Below are 18,245 nucleotides of genomic sequence, written 5' to 3' on the forward strand. Positions count from 1 at the left end.
TTAGGGCTGTTTGTTCTAGTTTGAGTTGCTATTTTGACAGGGATTGCATTAAATCCGTAGATTGCTTTGGGTAGTATAGACATTTGAACAATATTTGTTCTTTCAACCTATGTGCATAAGACTGTCTTTCCATTTCTTTGTATCCTCAATTTCTTTCATCAGTGATTTATAGTTTTCAGAGTACAGGTCTTCCACTTCCTTGGTTAAATTTATTCCTAGATATTTTATTGTACTTGGCGCAACTGTAAATGGAATTCTTAATTTCACTTTCTGCTGCTTCTTTATAAGTGCATAGGAATGCAACAGATTTCTACACACTGATTTTGTATCCTGTGACTTTACCAATTAATTTATCAGTTCTGGTACTTTTTTTGGTTTATGCTTTAGGGTATTCTATATACAGTACCACGTCATCTGCAAAGAGTAAAAGTTTTACTTCTCCCTTACCAATATGGATGCATTTCTATTTGGTGTCTGATTGCTGTGGCTAGGACTTCCAGTACTATGTTGAATAAAAGTGGGGAGGATGGACATCCTTGTCTTGTTCCTGATCTCAGGGGGAAACCTTTCAGTTTTTCACCACTATGATGTTAACTGTGGGTTTTTCATAGATGGACTTTATTATGTTGACATATGTTTCCTCTACACCTACTTTGTTGAGGGTTTTTTGTCATGGATGTTGTACTTTGTCAAATGCTTTTTCTACATCTATTAAAATGATCATATGGTGTGTATCCTTTCTCTTACTGATGTGATCTATCACAGAGATTGATTTGTGAATGCTGAACCAACCATCCTGCCATACCAGGAATAAATCTACTTGATCATGGTGCATTTTTTTTTTTTTAATGTATTGTTGGATTCAGTTTGCTAGTATGGAGATATTGGCCTATAGTTCTCTTTTTTTATGGTGTCTTTATTTAGTTTTGGTATCAGGGTGATACTGGCTTCATAGAATGAATTCTGAAGTTTTTCTCTTTTAGTTTTTGGAATAGTTTGAGAAGAGTGGGTATTAACTCTTCTTTAAATGTTTGGTAGAATTTGTCTGTGAAGCCGACTGGTCCTGACTTTTGTTTGTTGGCAGTTTTTGATGACTCATTCAATTTCCCTGCTGGTAATCAGTCTGTTCAAATTTTCTATTTCTTCCTGCTTTAGTTTTGGTAGATTATATACTTCTAGGAATTTATCCATTTCTTCTAGGTTGTCCAATTTGTTGGCATATAATTTTTCATAATATTCTTTTATAATTGTTTGTATTTCTGTGGTGTTGGTTGTTATGCCTCCTGTTTCATTTGTGATTTTGTTTATTCAAGTTTGTTTGTTTTTGAAGAGTCTGGCTAGAGGTTTATCAATTCTGTTGATCTTTTTAAAGGACCAGCTCCTGATTTCATTGATCTGTTCTATTTTTTTGTTTTTGTTTCTATGTCATCTATTTCTGTTCCAATCTTAATAGTTCCTTCCTTCTGTTGGTTTTAGGTATGTTTGTTCTTTTTCTAGCTCCTTTAGGTGTAAGGTTAGGTTGTTTGAGATTTTTCTTGCTTCTTGAAGTAGCCCTGTATTACTATACACTTCCCTCTTAGAACCACTTTTGCTGCATCCCGAAGATTTTAGACTGTGGCGTTTTCATTTTCATTTGTTTCCATGAAATTTATGATTTCTTCTTTGATTTCTTGGTTGACCCATTCATTGTGTAGTACCATGTTATTTAACTTCCATGCAGTGCTCTTTCCAGATAGTTTCTTGTAGTTGATTTCTAGTTTCATAGTGTTGTGGTCAGAAAAGATGTATATTACTGATCTTTTTGAATTTGTTGACTTGTTTTGTAGCCTAATATGTGATCTTTTGTGGAGAATGTTCCGTGTGCACTTGAAAAGAGTGCATATTCTGATGTTTTATGATGGAATATTCTGAATATACCCGGTAAATCCCTCTGGTCAGTGGTCATTTAAAGCTACTGTTTTCAGTGTGACTGACTGGCACAGTGAGAAGAGTATGTGACTCTTGATCTAGGGGTTGTGAGTTCAAGCCCCACGCTGGGTGTAGAGATTACTTAAACAAACATAATTTAAAAATAAAGCTACTGTTTCCTTGTTGATTTTGTTTGGATGATCTGCTCATTGATGTAAATGGGATAATAAAGTCCCTTTCTGTTATTGTATTACTACTAATGATTTCCTTTATGCTTGCTATTAACTGTTTAATGTATTTGGGAGCTCCCATGTTGGGTACATTAAATATTTACGATTGCTATATCTTCTTGCTGGATTGTCCCCTTTATGATTATATAGTGTCCCTGTCTGTCTGTTACAGCCTTGCCCTAATGTCTATCTTGCCCAATGTAAGTATTGCTACCTTGGCTTTCTTTTGACATCCATTTACAAGATAAGTATTTCACCATCTCCTCACTTTTAATCTGCAGGTGTCTTTGGTCTGAAATGAACCTCCTGTATGCAGCATTATTCATGGGTCTTTTTTTTTTTTTTAATGCACTCTATCACCTTATGTCTTTTGACTGGAGCATTCAATTTACGTTCAAAGTAATTGTTGATAGATATGTATTTATTGCCATTTTATTACTTGTTTTGTGGTTGTTTCTACAGATTTTCTCTGATCCTTTTTTCTCTTGCTCTTTCATGATTTATTGGTTTTCTTTAGTGATATACTGGAATTCCTTTCTCTTTGTTCTTTGCATACCCATTACTGGCTTTTTATTTGTGGTTACTCTTAGGTTTATTATAACATCTTATATATATAGTAATCTATATTAAGTTGGTGATCCACTTTGTACTCCTCTCCCACCCCATGTTTTAGGTATATGGTGTCACATTTTACATCCTTTTATTTTATGAATCCTTTAATTTTTACAGAAATACTCATTTTTACTGCTCTTGTGTTTTTTACTTTTCATCCTCTCATGGTCTTTCCTTTCCATTCAATGATTTCCCTTTAATATTTCTTGTTGGGCTGGTTTAGCACTTATGAACTCCTTTAATTTTGTTTGTCTGAGAAACTCTTTATCTCTCCTTCTCTTCTGAATGCTAGCCTTTCTGGATAGAGTATTCTTGGCTGCAGATTTTTCCCTTTCAGCACTTTGAATATATTATGCCACTCCCTTCTGGCCTGCAGTTTCTGCTGCAAAATCTGCTTACAGGCTTATGGGGCTTCACTTGTATGTAACTATCTTCTTTTCTCTTGCTGCTTTAAGAATTTTTTATTACTACTTTTTGCCATTTTAATTAATATGTTTTGTGGTATGGACCTCCTTGCATTAATTTTTCTGGGAAGATCTCTGCGCCTCCTAGACTTGGATTTCTGTGTCCTTTCCCAGATTAAGGAAGTTTTCAGCTATTATTATTTCTTCAAATAAATTTTCTATCCCCTTTTCTCTTCTTTGGAGATCCCTATAATGCAGATGTTACTACACCTGATGGAGTCAGAGTTCCCTACAACTATTCTCAATTTACCTAATTTCCTTTCCTCTCCTTTGCTCAGCTTGGTTACTTTCCATTACTCTTCCAGGTCATTAATTTGTTCCTCTGCCTCATCTAGTTTGCTATTTATTCCATCAGGTGTATTTTAATTTCATTTATTGTGTTCCTCTTTTTTTTCTGTAGTGTTTTTTTTTTTTTTTTTTTTTTGAGAGAGACTGAGCAGGAGCAGGGTAGGGACAGAGAGAGAGGGAGACACAGAATGCAAGACAGGCTCCAGGCTCTGAGCTGTCAGCACAGAGCCCGATGCGGGGCTTGAACCCACAAACCCCAAGATCATGACCTGAGTCGAAGCTGGACACTTAACCAACTGAGCCACCCAGGTGTCCCTCATTTATAGTGTTCTTGATATCTGGTTCTGTTTTCTTTGTTAAGTGTCTCATTCGCTGATGTAGTCCACTCTTTTCTCAAGTCCAGTGAGTTATCTTAGTGATCATTACTTTAAATTCTTTAGCAGGCACATTATATCCATTTCACTTAGTCTTCTGTTGCGGTGTGGTCTTGTTCTTTCATTTTGGACATATTTCTCTGTCTCCTCATTTTGTTAACTTTGTTTCTCTGTGGTAAGAAGGTAAGCTACATATCTTGCTCTTCACGTTAATGGCCTTATGAAGAAGAGGTCCTGTAATGTCCTGTGTTCAATGTCCCCTGTTCCCCAGGACCTGGTGCTTCAGGGAGTATCTCCCATGTGTGTTGCGTGTGCTCTGCTGTTGAGAACCTGGCCTCTTTTTCCTTCAATCCAGTTGTCTGCAGAGGCTCTCTTTGCCTGTTGTGGGCAGTGTTTGATCCCGGGTGGGGTGGGACACATTTTAACGAGGCGTGTGGTGGTCGGCTTGCAAAATGAGATGTGTCACTGCTGCCGGTATTACTGAGGTCCCACAAAATGCATGCGTCAGGAGACAAGGTGTTGGTGGGGTCTGTGCCAGTCTTCTGGGGGAGGGGGCCTGCAGTGCCCAGACTGAGCCAAGTGTGACTGGGAAGGGCGATCTGCCAAGTACAGGGATCAGGCTTGGTGTAAGCAAATTACGTAGTGAGTGTTGGTGCTATGCTGGTTCCTGCAGGTGGCACTGTGTTTATACTGGGGAGAGTGTGCCAGCTCCTTTGTTCCTGTTGGGGTCTCTCTGTGATCCCTGCCTCTCTAGGCCACACTCTGAATAAATCACTCTCTTTCCCACTTGCCCCCAGTGTTTTTCAAACTGCTGCTTCCAGGCTGTATCTTCATGGGCTGTTTGTCGTGCTGTCTCTTTAAGGTTGGGGACTCCACTTCCTAACACCTTCCTGGCTCTCCAAGAGCCCAAGCCTGCTGATTTTTAAAATCCCAGGCTTTAAGTCCCACCAGTAAAATCCCAGGCTCTAAGTCCCACCAGTCGTAAGAACTCACAAAATGCAGCTCCTCTCGCTTTCAAAGCAAATGCTATGGGAAAATGTCTCCCCTGTGTGGGCTCTCTGGTGTGAAGCTCTCTGTTTTTTGCCCTTCTTCTTACCACCAGTTCCCTCCCCACCATAGATAGCTGCAGTTCATTTTGCTTCCAAACTGTATCTCTGCCCTCCCTACCTTCTCTGATGGGGCCTTCTTCTTCCACACCTTTAGCTGTGGAATTTGTTATGCCAGTCTCCAAATCATTTTCTGGGCCATTTACACTGATGTGAATGTTATCTAGTAGTAACTCTGGGACAAGGTGAGCTTAGGGTTCTCCTACTCTACCATCTTCCCAGCCAGCAATAAAGTATTTTTTAATTTAGCAATGTAGTTTTTTAGACCTATGCTATTGCACACTAAATAGACTATAGTACAGTGTAAACATAACTTTCATATGGATTAGGAAACAAAAAAATTCATTTGGTTCTTTTTATTGCAATATTTGTTTTATTGCAGTGGTCTGGAACTGAACTCACAATGCCTCCAAGGTATGCCTGTAACTACATTAATGCATTTAACAGACTGTAACTTTTCCCCCCATCATTTCCTTTCACTATCTTAATGCTCTTCCTTTTATCAGTTTACTTTTATTAGATGAGTGGTCATCAATGAATATCTAATCCTGAAAAGCTGAGTAAGGTACAACTTAAGGGGAAAAAGGCATCTGTTCACTTTTGTGAAACTCCAAAGGCACCCTGATTTGCTTTGATTCTAGTCATGTTTTATATTAAATACTAATATTTTGTGATTTTTTAAAACTTATTCCTTCTAACCCTGTACAATCAACTGACTGCCTTAGTCACCAAACCTAGCTGTCTATTTTTCTCTAAAAGTTACATTTTTATAACATTCATGTTTTTCCATCTTATACTTGCTCTATGTACCTACAAACACATGTTTAATCAAATGCTTTACTTAGCAGTTTCAGATCTCTGCATTTAGGAACAAGTCTTAAATAGAAGCACTTTCTACACTTGTCTCTCCACCCTGTGTTCTGTGACTAAAGCCAAAGGGATAGGGGAGGGAAAAAAACCTTTGGACCACACCATCATTCCCAAATGGATCAAAAACATTAAATGTCCTTCTAGTTACATATCTAATTCATCAACAATTCATCACAAAAACAGGTCACAGCACCCATTAAGGAGAGTATGACAGGGATCCCTTGGATTTCCTCACAATTACAGAGACTACAGCATTGTCTGAGTATCTTAACTTGCAAAAAACACTATGTTATGTATTAAAGATATAAAGGGTATATAAGACACGGTCCGTGACTTTCCAAGATAAACAGTTTAACCACAGAACACCCTTTCGTCCCCCATTCCCACCTCCTGCCTATCCCCCCAACTCTGAGTGAAAAAGCAGGAATATATATAACACCATTTGTATAAAGTTTTAAACCAAATTAAACAGTGTATTGCTTAAAGATACAAATAAGATAAATCTATAAAGATAGACAGGAAATGATAAACATAAATTCTGTATCTGGAGAGGCAGACAGAGGATGTAATCAGGAGACACATACAAGGTATCAGTAAGGTTTTATTCCTCAGCTTCAGTGGCACATTTGAAGGTGATCATACGGTAATCATTTTATTGTCATGCTTCATAACATATAAAAGAATTTAAGTAATGTACTTAACATAGATCTCATAAAAAATTTTAAAGAAAGCAATTAACTATGAGTATAACAATGCAAATAAGAATAAAAATGTGCATTGTATATAAATATGAAAACACCCAGACACATGTGAAAGTTAGGAAGTATGGGTAAAACAAAGACAAAATATGTATGTTTTAAAATATTGATTTAAAAAAATATATTTAGAATATTGGAAGAGGCTGATATATAAATCTTTTGGAATATAGCTTCCATACAGTGGTGTGAATAGAAGCAAAAGCATGAGCATTAAGGAATAAAGAAATGGAAACATTGTAGATAACTTGAAAAATAAAAAACTGGCAATAAAAAAGAGAATGCTGGGATAGAGTTGGATGGTGCTCCAGGAACATGATTTCTACTGAAATATAAGAAGCAATAGTTGAGGAGTAATACATTTGACTAAAGGAAAGCACAGTAAGGTCAAGAAACTCTTAAGGAAGGTGTTTAAGGAAACATATAGCAGAGGGCAGGGGACACTGGAACTGGGACTATTAATGAGGCCAGAAGACAGATAATGGTAACAAGAGCTATTTCTGACTCTTCTGCCCTCAAGTAGCTCAGCTAAGATCTTAGGCTTACTTAGCCAACAGTGAACAAATATCTGCTCCCCCAATACAAACCACCTCTTGAAATGTAATTCCCCCAAAACCCAATCATTTTTTGTTGGTGATACTAGTAAGTGTACTAAGACAGGGACTAAAGCCAGAGTTAGGCAGAGTAACCAGGTACCAGTCTGACAGTACCTGTTTTTCCAACTCTATTCTCTATCTGGGTCACAAGTTAGTGGTCTAACCACAGAATATATGTTCAAAAAGTCAGATAGAGCCTATTTTGTTGATTCATGACAATTAGGTTTCTTGGCTGGGAAAGAAAGCTATTGATTTGAACCTTCTAAAATTAAGGTCTAGACAATATTCTCAGTTGCATCTGTTTTTCATGATTACCTTTAAAGCTTGGATCTTTGAAACACAAATAATACAAAAACTAATTATGCTACCTAGGTAACTTAAAATAGGAAACCATTAGCTATCTCAAGATTAAATTCGATTCAAACATTCACAGATATCCTGCTGTATAAAAGATATTGTGCTGCCAAGAACTCAAAGATTAGATATCTCTTTCCTCAACAAGTTTAAAAAAATTAACGTGAAAGAGAAAGCTGGAAGCAATGGTAATACAACACAGTAAGATATCCAACTATAAAGAGTTACAAACATTGTACAATAAGAAAAATTAACAAGGAAGATTAACCATGAGAAGAGGGATCTTGGAAGAGACAGCATTTATGTGAATCTTGGTAAAAGGCTTTTGACAGGAAAAAAATCAAAGAACTTTAGGAACTAGCCGATATAGGGAACGAACTAAGACCTACTAGACAGGAAAGCCTGAAAAAATAGTCTGGGAACAGAAAATGGAAGGCCTTGAATGTCACATTAAAGCATTTACTTTGTTTTCTAAAGGTAATAACCATAAGGTTCTGAAGTAGAGAGTTACATGATCCAAACTGGCAACACTACAAAGTTAGGTTTTAAAAGACTGGAGATAAAGAAGACACTAGTAATCTATGATAATGATCCTAAGGAAAGATGATGAAGGTCAGAACTAGGGCAGGAGAGATGGAATGGAGGAGGCAGATACAAGAGACACTGCAAAGGTAGAATAACAGGGATTGGCTAACAATTAGATACATGGAGGGAAAGTACAATAATAAGATTACGGCGACAAAGTTTTTTCTGAGGGTTTCTGGGAGAAAGATTGTATTTTTTTTTTTCAACGTTTTATTTATTTTTGGGACAGAGAGAGACAGAGCATGAACGGGGGAGGGGCAGAGAGAAAGGGAGTCACAGAATCGGAAACAGGCTCCAGGCTCTGAGCCATCAGCCCAGAGCCTGACGCGGGGCTCGAACTCACGGACCGCGAGATCGTGACCTGGCTGAAGTCGGACGCTTAACCGACTGCACCACCCAGGCGCCCCATGAAAGATTGTATTTTTTAAAGTGAACTTCTCTGTCCTTATTTGATTTTTTTTTTTAAGATTTTATTTTTAAGTAATCTCTACACCCACTCCAATTTATAACCCCGAGATGAAGAGTAGCATGCTCTACTGACTGAGCCAGCCAGGCACCCCTGTCCTTATTTGATTTTTGAGAATAGCTGAAATAAGAAAACATTTTCTCTAATAAAAGGACCAAGGTTGTTTTCATTTTCATTCACAAAATTATATAAATTATGCTGTTAAATAAGATGCCTGGTATTAAAAATACTTAACAGTGCTGCCTTAATTGCTGTTTGTCTCTACAAGCACACATTCTACAGAAGTCAAAGTACAAGGTAAAGAGTATTTCCCCTAAACAAATAAGACAGCAAAGAAGGATACATGTGTAACTTAAATCTATGCGAAATTTAATGTGTTAAATTCCTGATAAGTCATTCTGCTACACTTTAAAGTGAAAACCTCTAAAGAGATTTCAAAATAGACTGACAAAATAAATTAAGGGCTGTATCACTGGATGAAATCATAATTTATTTGGGCTGTAACAGTAAAAACAAGAAAAAGAGCAGCAGCAGTTTGTTGTTGTCACAACAATCCTACTGATCCTTATAAAATGTTTAATATATACAGTCTACTTGTTTAGCTCTAGAACTGAATATTTATACAGTCTATTTACACAGTCTACTTGTTTAGCTCTAGAACTGAATATAACATACAGCCCACTAAAACTGTTATGCTTCAGAAAGGTTTGTAAGTTAAAAACAAATAAAAACAAAAAAGGATATGTAAGAAAAATTAAAGTTCTTCTAAAAAATTGATTTTCTTAAGATGTGTAAATCTGATAAAGATGAAATATTTCAGGGGCGCCTGGGTGGCTCAGTCAGTTAACCATCTGACTCTTGATTTCGGCTCAGGTCATGATCTCAGAGTTCGTGAGTTTGAGCCCCGCATAGGGCTTTGCACTGACAGGGTGGAGCCCGCTTGGGATTCTCTCTCCTCTCTCTCTGCCTCTCCCCTGCTCACTATCTTTCTCTCAAAATAAATAAATAAACTTAAAAAAAAAAAAAGATGAAATACTTCAGCTTCAGTCAAACGGCAATGCTCCAAAAGTGAAATCCAGACAGTACTGAAATGAGCTAACAATGGGGGAAGGAAAGGGAACGCAGATGTATCCACCTCTCTGTTTATGACATCCTTCTGATTCTTCCAAAGAGAAAAAGTAGAAATGAGATGACCTGAACCACAAAGACTAAAAAGTAAAAAAAGTGAAGACTGAGGTTTGTGGTATTCAAACTGGTCCTGATATCTGAACTAGGGCTTCACACGAGCCACTGCCTGGGTTCTTGGCAAAGCTGAAAGGAAAGCAAAGTTTGTCTCCAGCAGGCATCCATCATCTCATCTCATCTCTACCCTTCTGACAGCAATAGCACTCATTATATCTTCTGATTGCCTTATATGTCATATAAGGCATTCTATACTCATTCTAATTTAAATGCCATAGAGTAGTAAGTATTCATGAAATGTTTTAATTTTTTTTCAGTGTTTATATTTGAGAGAGGGAGAGAGAGACAGAGCATGAGCAGGGGAGGGGCAGAGAGAGAGACAGAGACACAGAATCTGAAGCAGGCTCCAGCTCTGAGCTGTCAGCATGCAGCCCGATATGGGGCTTGAACTCACAAACCGTGAGATGATGACCTGAGCCAGAGTCAGATGCTTAACTGACTGAGCCACCCAGGCACACCTCATGAAATGTTTTAAAGTACTCTTAAAGTTGGGGCACCTGGGTGGCTCAGTCACTTAAGCGTTCAACTCTTTATTTCAGTTCAGGTCATGATCTCACAGTTCATGGGATCGAGCCCTGAATCGGGCTCTGCTGTCTGACAGCACAGAGCCTGCTTGGGGTTCTCTCTCTCACTCTCACTCTCTCTCTCTCTGTCCCTTCCCCACTCATGCTCTCTCAAAATAAATAGATTAAAAAAAAAATAAGGTAATCCTAAAGTATTAAAAGGCTCAACCCCTTCAAGAATTAGTGACTGCTAAAACTTATTTTCTAAATATTTTCTAAGTATCTGCTATGTGTCTAGCACTTGCTGTGTGACAGTAGTGTTTTAAAAATCCACCTACACCTGGGTGGCTCAGTTGGTTGAGTGTCCGAATCTTAACTATCAGCTCAGGTTGTGGTCTCACAGTCATGGGATCAAACCCCATGTCGGGCTATGTGCTGACAGCATGGAGCCTGCTTGAGATTCTATCTCTCCCTCTCTCTCTGCTCCTCCCCTGCTCTCACGCACACACACACTCTGTCTCTCTCAAAATAAATACTCAAAAAAATTTTTTAACACTTTATTGTAAAGTAGGTTTTGTGATAGATGGCTTTGCCCAACTATTGGCTAATGTAAGTGATCTGAGCACGTTTAAGGTAGCCTAGGCTAAGCTATGATGTTTGTTAGGTTAGGTGTATTACATGCATTTTCAGCTTAATGATATTTTCAATTTATGATGGATTTATTGAGACATTACCCCATCATAAATTGAGAAGGATTTGTAATCCCTATAGTATTCCTTATTTTTTTAAGACCATTTAGAAGGTCACAATCAGCATTTAAAAAATAAAATTGATGAGAAAATATGAGAGCATGTCACATATGGTAAGGTTAAGTATTGTTTCATCAAACTTCAGTTTTGTTTATATGCGTATGCATATACAGAACACTGGGTTGAAATGTAAAATGTATTTCTTACTATAGGTTACAAATGAAAAAGTGTACAAGTTCTGCAGAGTAATGCTATTCCAAGTGTGGCCCACAGACCAGTGATGGTTGGGGAACTGTCACCCGTGTGTGATAACATAAGAAATTTATGAAAGAATGTAAATCAATTAAGCACACTGAAGTTGTTATAGTAGCAAGACTTTCTCTGTGAAGAAAGCAATCCACTGATTCATATTCAAGCCTATCACACAGACTGACTACTTCGAGTGACACTGCTCTAGAGGATAAAGAGAGTCACCACAGGGCTTCTGATTCAAATCTTAGTTTAGTCACCAAGACCAATCTAATACTTATTAAATAATAAGCCATCAACTAATTGCTACTCTGTACATTAATATGTGACTCTAGTCACTGGGAAGTCAAAAGAAGGAGAAAATGCAGTGTAGCTTCTTCCAGCCACTCTCTTCTCTTTTGTGCTGGTCCTTCTGCTTTCAAGGACCAACTTAAGGTCCACTTCTTCCATCCTTGATGGCCCCAGTTCTTGGAAGTTCATTTCTTGATCTCAGGTCTACAGTATGTGTAATCTATGTCATTGCCTTTGCCTTAGTATGGTATTTGGGCCAAATGACAGTTATGACTAGGTTTTAAGACCCTCATACCTCATAAACATGCAGTGCTCATGATGATGTGATGAAGCAGAGACAGAAACTAGCCCTATGGATGAGATTTAGCTATGAACAGAGAGAAAGGAGGGCATTCCAGAAGAGGAAACCAACATGAACAAAGACACAAAATGAGGAATTAGTATGGGAAGGCAATGAAAAAAATAAGGAATACTATAGGGATTACAAATCCTTCTCAATTTATGATGGGGTAATGTCTCAATAAATCCATCATAAATTGAAAATATCATTAAGCTGAAAATGCATGTAATATACCTAACCTAACAAACATCATAGCTTGACCTAGCCTACCTTAAACGTGCTCAGATCACTTACATTAGCCAATAGTCGGGCAAAGCCATCTATCACAAAACTTACTTTAAAGTGTTAAATATCTCATATAATTTATTGAATACTATACTGAAACTGAAAACAGAATAGTTGGAGTGTATCAGTTGTTTACCCTCACTATCACATGGCTGACTGGGTGCTCTGGCTCACTGCCACTGCCCAGCATCACAAGAGAATATACCACATAGTGTTGCCTGGGAAAAGATCAAAATTCAAAATTTGAAGTACGGTTTCTACTGAATGTGTATCACTTCTGCGTCATCAAAAAGTTGAAAAATCCTAAGTCAAACCATTGTAAATTGGGCACCATCAGTACTGGGAAATTATCAGATCAATGGATTACATGCAAATGTACTCTTTACGTGTCACTACTCTGACATGCTAGATCCCTAGCACCTACCTCAGTCCTTACAGTCAACACTTAATAATGGTTGGCTAACAATAAATTATATTAGGTAAGGAGATGGAGTCATATTATGGAGGACTTCTGAAGCCGTCAAGTATTGTTTATATTTTATTCAGCAGGCAATAAACTAGTTTTGTTTTGTTTTTTTGGGAGAGAGAGAGAGAGAGGGAGAGAGGGAGACAGAGAGGAAGGGAGAGAGAAGAGCAAGCAGGGGAGAGGGAGAGAGAGACTCTTAGGCCCCAACGTGGGGCTCAATCTCATGGGGGCTCAATCTCACGACTATGAGATCATGACCTGGGCCACAATCAAGAGGTGGACGCTTAACCAATTGAGTCACCCAGGCACCCCTAAACCAGTTTTAAAGGGAAAAATGATATCTCAGGGCAGGTCAAAGTGGGAATATACAAGATGGATGTGAAGAAACAAGAACAAAAGAATAATACTTTGTAATCCCTTACAGCTATTCTTGGATAAGAATTAGCAGGCCGTTGCACTTAAGAGAACACAAAAAGGCAGAAGCATGCTTTTGTAACAGACTGAAACAGAAAATTTTCTCTTCTGTACACACACACACACCACAGAATGGTAGTGCTACTAACAACAACAACAAAATGAATACTGTGGTCTTAAAAATGTCAGTTTACCGCAGCACTTCTCAACCTGGGCACTACTCCTATTTTGGACCAGATAAAAATTTGTTGTGGGAGGCTGCTCTCTGCATTGTAGGATATTTAGGAGCATCCCTGGACTCTACCCACTAGATGCCAGTAGTATTCATCTCCATCCTGTTGTGACAACCAAAAATGTCTCCAGACATTCCTGAATGACCTCTGGGGGGCAAAATTACTCCCAAATGAGAACTACTGATTTACAGAAAATTTTGAACATGTATACAAAAAGAACAACACCTAAAGATGTCTTGACAGAGATATAAATATGTAATTAGAGACTTGGTCCATAGAGAGACCAGACAAATATTAAATCAACTATTAAAGCATTAATGTTAATTTTGATAATCCCTATTGTTTTGGGAGATAACAAAGTATTGACACTTAAATGATATATTATCTAGGATGTGGTTCAAAACAATCTGATTTTCTTCACTTTTATGTATACTTTAAAATTTCTATAATAGTTTTTAAAACACAGACATCATTTATGCTAATAATCAATCAGGAGAATGAATCAAGGAAATAAGATCTTGTTTCTCTATAACTGATAATATACTTGAAGGGCTCAGAACCTGGTGGGGAGGAGTATGAAAGGGAATGTTTCTAAAAGAGGAAAGAAACAGCCTGAAGAAAAACCAGATAAGTGCAACGTCATGAAAAGCACAAAAAAAGAGCTTCAAAGAACTTTAAGTTCTTACAATGCTTAAAAAGAAAAAAAAAAAAAAGAATAAAGTAACTAGTCCTAGTTTTGAAGACTGACTGTATAAATTGTCTTCTATTTGGCAAACATTTATTAGACTACCTACATCTATTCAAGGTGCCATGTCAGAAGCTATAAGAAATACACAGACTATACCTCCTAACAAAGCTTCCACCTTTTAAGATGAAAGAGAAGTACATAATGTTAATATAAAGCAAAGAACCATCATATAGGTACTAACAAACCATGCCAAAATCTGTAACTTGAATTAAGACTATTCCTAGAAAGAAACCAGAAGGGTAACTGTTTTCTGTAACAGGTGTCTACTTACATTTATAACCTTAATCCATTTTGTACATCTTCTCCCTATCTCCTTAATTTTTTTAGCATATGCAAGAATAGATGAACAGGGAACCACATCATACTTAGTATGTACCAAAAACCACCATAAACAAAAGCAGACATGCTTCTCAATCTTAGCTGTAGAATCCCCTAAAGAATTTTTAAAAATATTGATGCGCAGAACCCACTCCTAAATGCTTATATTAGAATCTTAGAGCATGGGACTTGCACACAGGTATTTTTTAAAAGCTCCTCATGTAAATTCTAACACGTGGTCAAGACAGATCCATGGACATAAAAAATGGATATAAGCATGTTACTAAAAGCAGTGAAACAGTATGACGATGACAATTAGGCTCTAGTTGATATCAATATTTTAAGTCTTATGATTCCCAATCTATCAAAATAATAAGAAACCATGTTCTTTTTCTTTTTGAAGTTTATTTATTTATTTATTTATTTATTTTCAACGTTTATTTATTTTTGGGACAGAGAGAGACAGAGCATGAACGGGGGAGGGGCAGAGAGAGAGGGAGACACAGAATCGGAAACAGGCTCCAGGCTCTGAGCCATCAGCCCAGAGCCCGACGCGGGGCTCGAACTCACAGACTGCGAGATCGTGACCTGGCTGAAGTCGGACGCTTAACCGACTGCGCCACCCAGGCGCCCCTGAAGTTTATTTATTTTTGAGAAGAAGAGAGAGAGAGAGAGAGAGAGAAAGAGAGAAAGAGAGAGAGAGAGAGAGAGAAAGAGAGAGAATCCCAAGAAGGCTCCGCACTGTCAGCACGGAGCCCAACATGGGCTCGAACTCACAAACCATGAGATCATAACCAGAGCCAAAGTCAGACGTGTAACTGACTGAGCTACCCAGGTGCCCTCAGAAATCATTTTCATTTTTAAAATTATGTAACTGAGAGAATAATTAAAATAAAACCTTCAGGATTCCTATACCCGTAACTTTTTCAGGACTAATTTGTTTTGAAATTGGTATTATAACATGTAACAATTTCTCTTACTATAAAGACATACAGGTTCACATCATTATTGGTATGTTTCAGAGAATTCAGAATTATGAAAAACTAAACTGTAATGTGTTAGAGGAGACACTGACTTTACTCACCACTACACATGAGTAGTTTTACTTGAATTAGTATGGCGATAAATATGGAATTCCAAATAAGCTTAATATAATATTTCATCATTTACTATATTAAGTTTTATGTTATTAGAGCACTGTAGGTCTTGGTTTCACTTTCCATTTATTAGCACATGACTTCGGGCAAATTCCTTAAATCCTCCCAACACCAACATTGCTACTCCTCAGTTTAAGTCATCTACAAAATGGGAACGATTCATCTGCTTCTACAGAGTTTTCCTAAGTACCAAATGACAAAATACCTACAGAGAAATGCTTTGAAAATTGTAACGTACTGTGAAGATACAAAGCATTATGGTTAAAGAAATCAGAAGTGTACCTTACTCCGCATCTACTATTAAATCCAAACATTAGTTTAATACAACTTTATTATAGTAGGTTAATGGCCCCAAATTCTTTGATATTCTTCCCTCCAAAAAAGGTAGGGTCTATCACTTGGTTAGGGGAGGGCTCTGACTGCTCTAACAGAGAATGCTGAAAGCAATGCTATGCCAATTTCTGGGTCCAGCTTTAAGAGACAGCTTTCACTTCTGTCTCCTCAAATACTTGCTCTTGAAACTCAAACTCCATGCTGTGAGACGTCCAAGGCACATGAAGAGTCCATGTGCAGGCGCTCCAGATAACATCCCCAGCTGAACTCCCAGACAACATCAACTGCCACCCATACAAATGAGCCATCTGGGATATCCCACTCAGGTAAGCTTTCAGATGACTCCAAAACCTAGCTGCTTATCTAACTACAAATGCATGAAACTCTTAAGTGAGAATCAACCAGCTGACCCCAGGCAGCCCAGAGAAATATAACAGATAAAACATTGTAGTTTGAAGCTACTTTGGAGTGATTCGTTATATAGTAATTGGTAACTGGGACAATAACCAATAGTTTTTTAAAATGCTTCCTTAACTATATCTAATTTGGTTATCAACTCATATTTAATGGGCACATTTTCCCCTTAATCTCTACAAAAATAATTGCAACTTCATGTAGAAAATATGTTAGATATTTTAAGGGGAAAAAATCTAATATGCTTGATTTTAGAACTTTACAGAAGCCATTTTGGATCTTTCCCAGTATGTTCACATTACTGAACAAATGACCACAATGATTAATAAAGGTCAAGCAGATATACAGAGTTAAATGCTAGAAAGACATCTTTATATTGTTTTTGTTTTTCTCACGCATTGTTTTCTTAAAGAACACATACCTACATGCTTACATGCAATTAATGCATATTTAGGTCATTAATAGCAAGTGTTGTTTTACTATTATAAGAATCTTACTATCTAATTTTAAAGATATACCTAATGTGCCACAAAAAAAGGGATACACGTTTCAAGGCAGCCAGAGCAATATGATAAAAGCAAAGCACAACCTACATCACCTTTCAGACAAACTGGTCCAGTACTGTGGAGTCACAAGAAACTATTTAAATCCATCAGAAAGACATTTGACAATGAACCTTAAACAGAATCTGTTGAAATGCAAAATCTGCTTACAGAGCAGAGCCCCAGAGCAAGCCTAGAACAGGTACAGCTCCTTAACAGTATCACTTGATATTTTTAATGGCTGCAGAAGACATACAAAAACTAAGACTGCTTGCAGATTCGGAAAGAGTAACATCCCTTTCATCTGAAACCCTCAAGGTGCTTAACAAATATTAAATGCCTTCAGGTAAGTATTTTGTTAGTGATTATATGACTTGCTTCAAGGTCATAGAATGAACTGGAGAAAAGAATGAACCCGAGAAGTGTGGTCTACAGCTTTATGTATAAATGAACATCAGTGCGATTCAGGGTTCTGAAATTACCAAGGTGGAGTGGAGGTGAAATTAACTTGTCCCGCAACTCCAGGAGAGAGGCCACATTTTAGCAAAAGCTTTTATTTGGGAAAGTCATATTTTAATTCTGATGAGCTTATAGGCTCTTTAAACTCATACTTGGACTTCACTAAAACCAAGTTTGATTGGGACAGAGGAGGGATTGGGAAACAGTCTGAGAGATGGTATCAAAGGCCTGGAATTGTAGCCCGACAGCAGAAAATCAGAAAACGGAGGCCAGAGGAAGCAGGTCAAAGTCGAGTCTAAGTGTCGAAGAAGAACGAGGAATGGTCAAGGCCACCTCTAAGATCGGAAAACCTGAAAAAAACTACACGAAACTCCCTGGGTAACCCTAGGTAGGCGGCGGGAAAGACTCGAGGTTGGGCCCTTCCTCTAAAAGCCGATTCTATGTTCGGGGTTGTTCCACCCCTCTCGGCGGACAGGACTGGTCTCCCGAGTGACCAGCAGCTGGTGAAAGGAAAGGGTGTTCAATGCAGACAGCTTTCCGAGGAACAAAGGACAGGACCCAGACCCACACTCACCGTGGCGCCGGGAACGCTTGACTAACGCCGGCCTCCTCGCCAAAGGCCCATCTTCCACCAACTCGAGGAAGAATTAGCCTTCGCTAGCCCGACGGAAACCAGCCCAGCGCATCCCCTTTTCCCAGTTTGCACTGCGTTGCGACGCGTCGCGTCTCGGACGTCACGGAGGGGAGGGGCTGCGCGCGCGCCCGTGACAGCTTCCTCTTCCGCAGTCCTGCCCTTACCCGGGCGGAGGGAGGACTAAAGGGGAAGTTTGGGATGGGCGGCAAGGGCAGGGCTTAGGCTAGACTAAGTTTCCGTATGCTTGCCTGTCCGTACCC

At 38.2% G+C, this 18,245-nt stretch overlaps 1 protein-coding gene across 1 annotated transcript in view; it reads right to left on the minus strand.

Annotated features, from left to right (window-relative positions):
• Positions 1–18,025, minus strand: part of USP8 (ubiquitin specific peptidase 8) — a 77,066-nt gene extending 59,041 nt beyond the window's left edge. The window contains exon 1 of the mRNA XM_047075117.1: positions 17,926–18,025. The gene's annotated coding sequence lies outside the window, so the exon portion shown is untranslated. The remainder of the gene's footprint in view (positions 1–17,925) is intronic.
• Positions 18,026–18,245: the final 220 nt, after the last annotated feature.

This window comes from Lynx rufus, unplaced genomic scaffold, assembly GCF_022079265.1.
Source record: "Lynx rufus isolate CCGP_SWC_20201006 ecotype Redwood Valley unplaced genomic scaffold, mLynRuf1.p SCAF_13, whole genome shotgun sequence".
Lineage (NCBI taxonomy): Eukaryota > Metazoa > Chordata > Mammalia > Carnivora > Felidae > Lynx > Lynx rufus.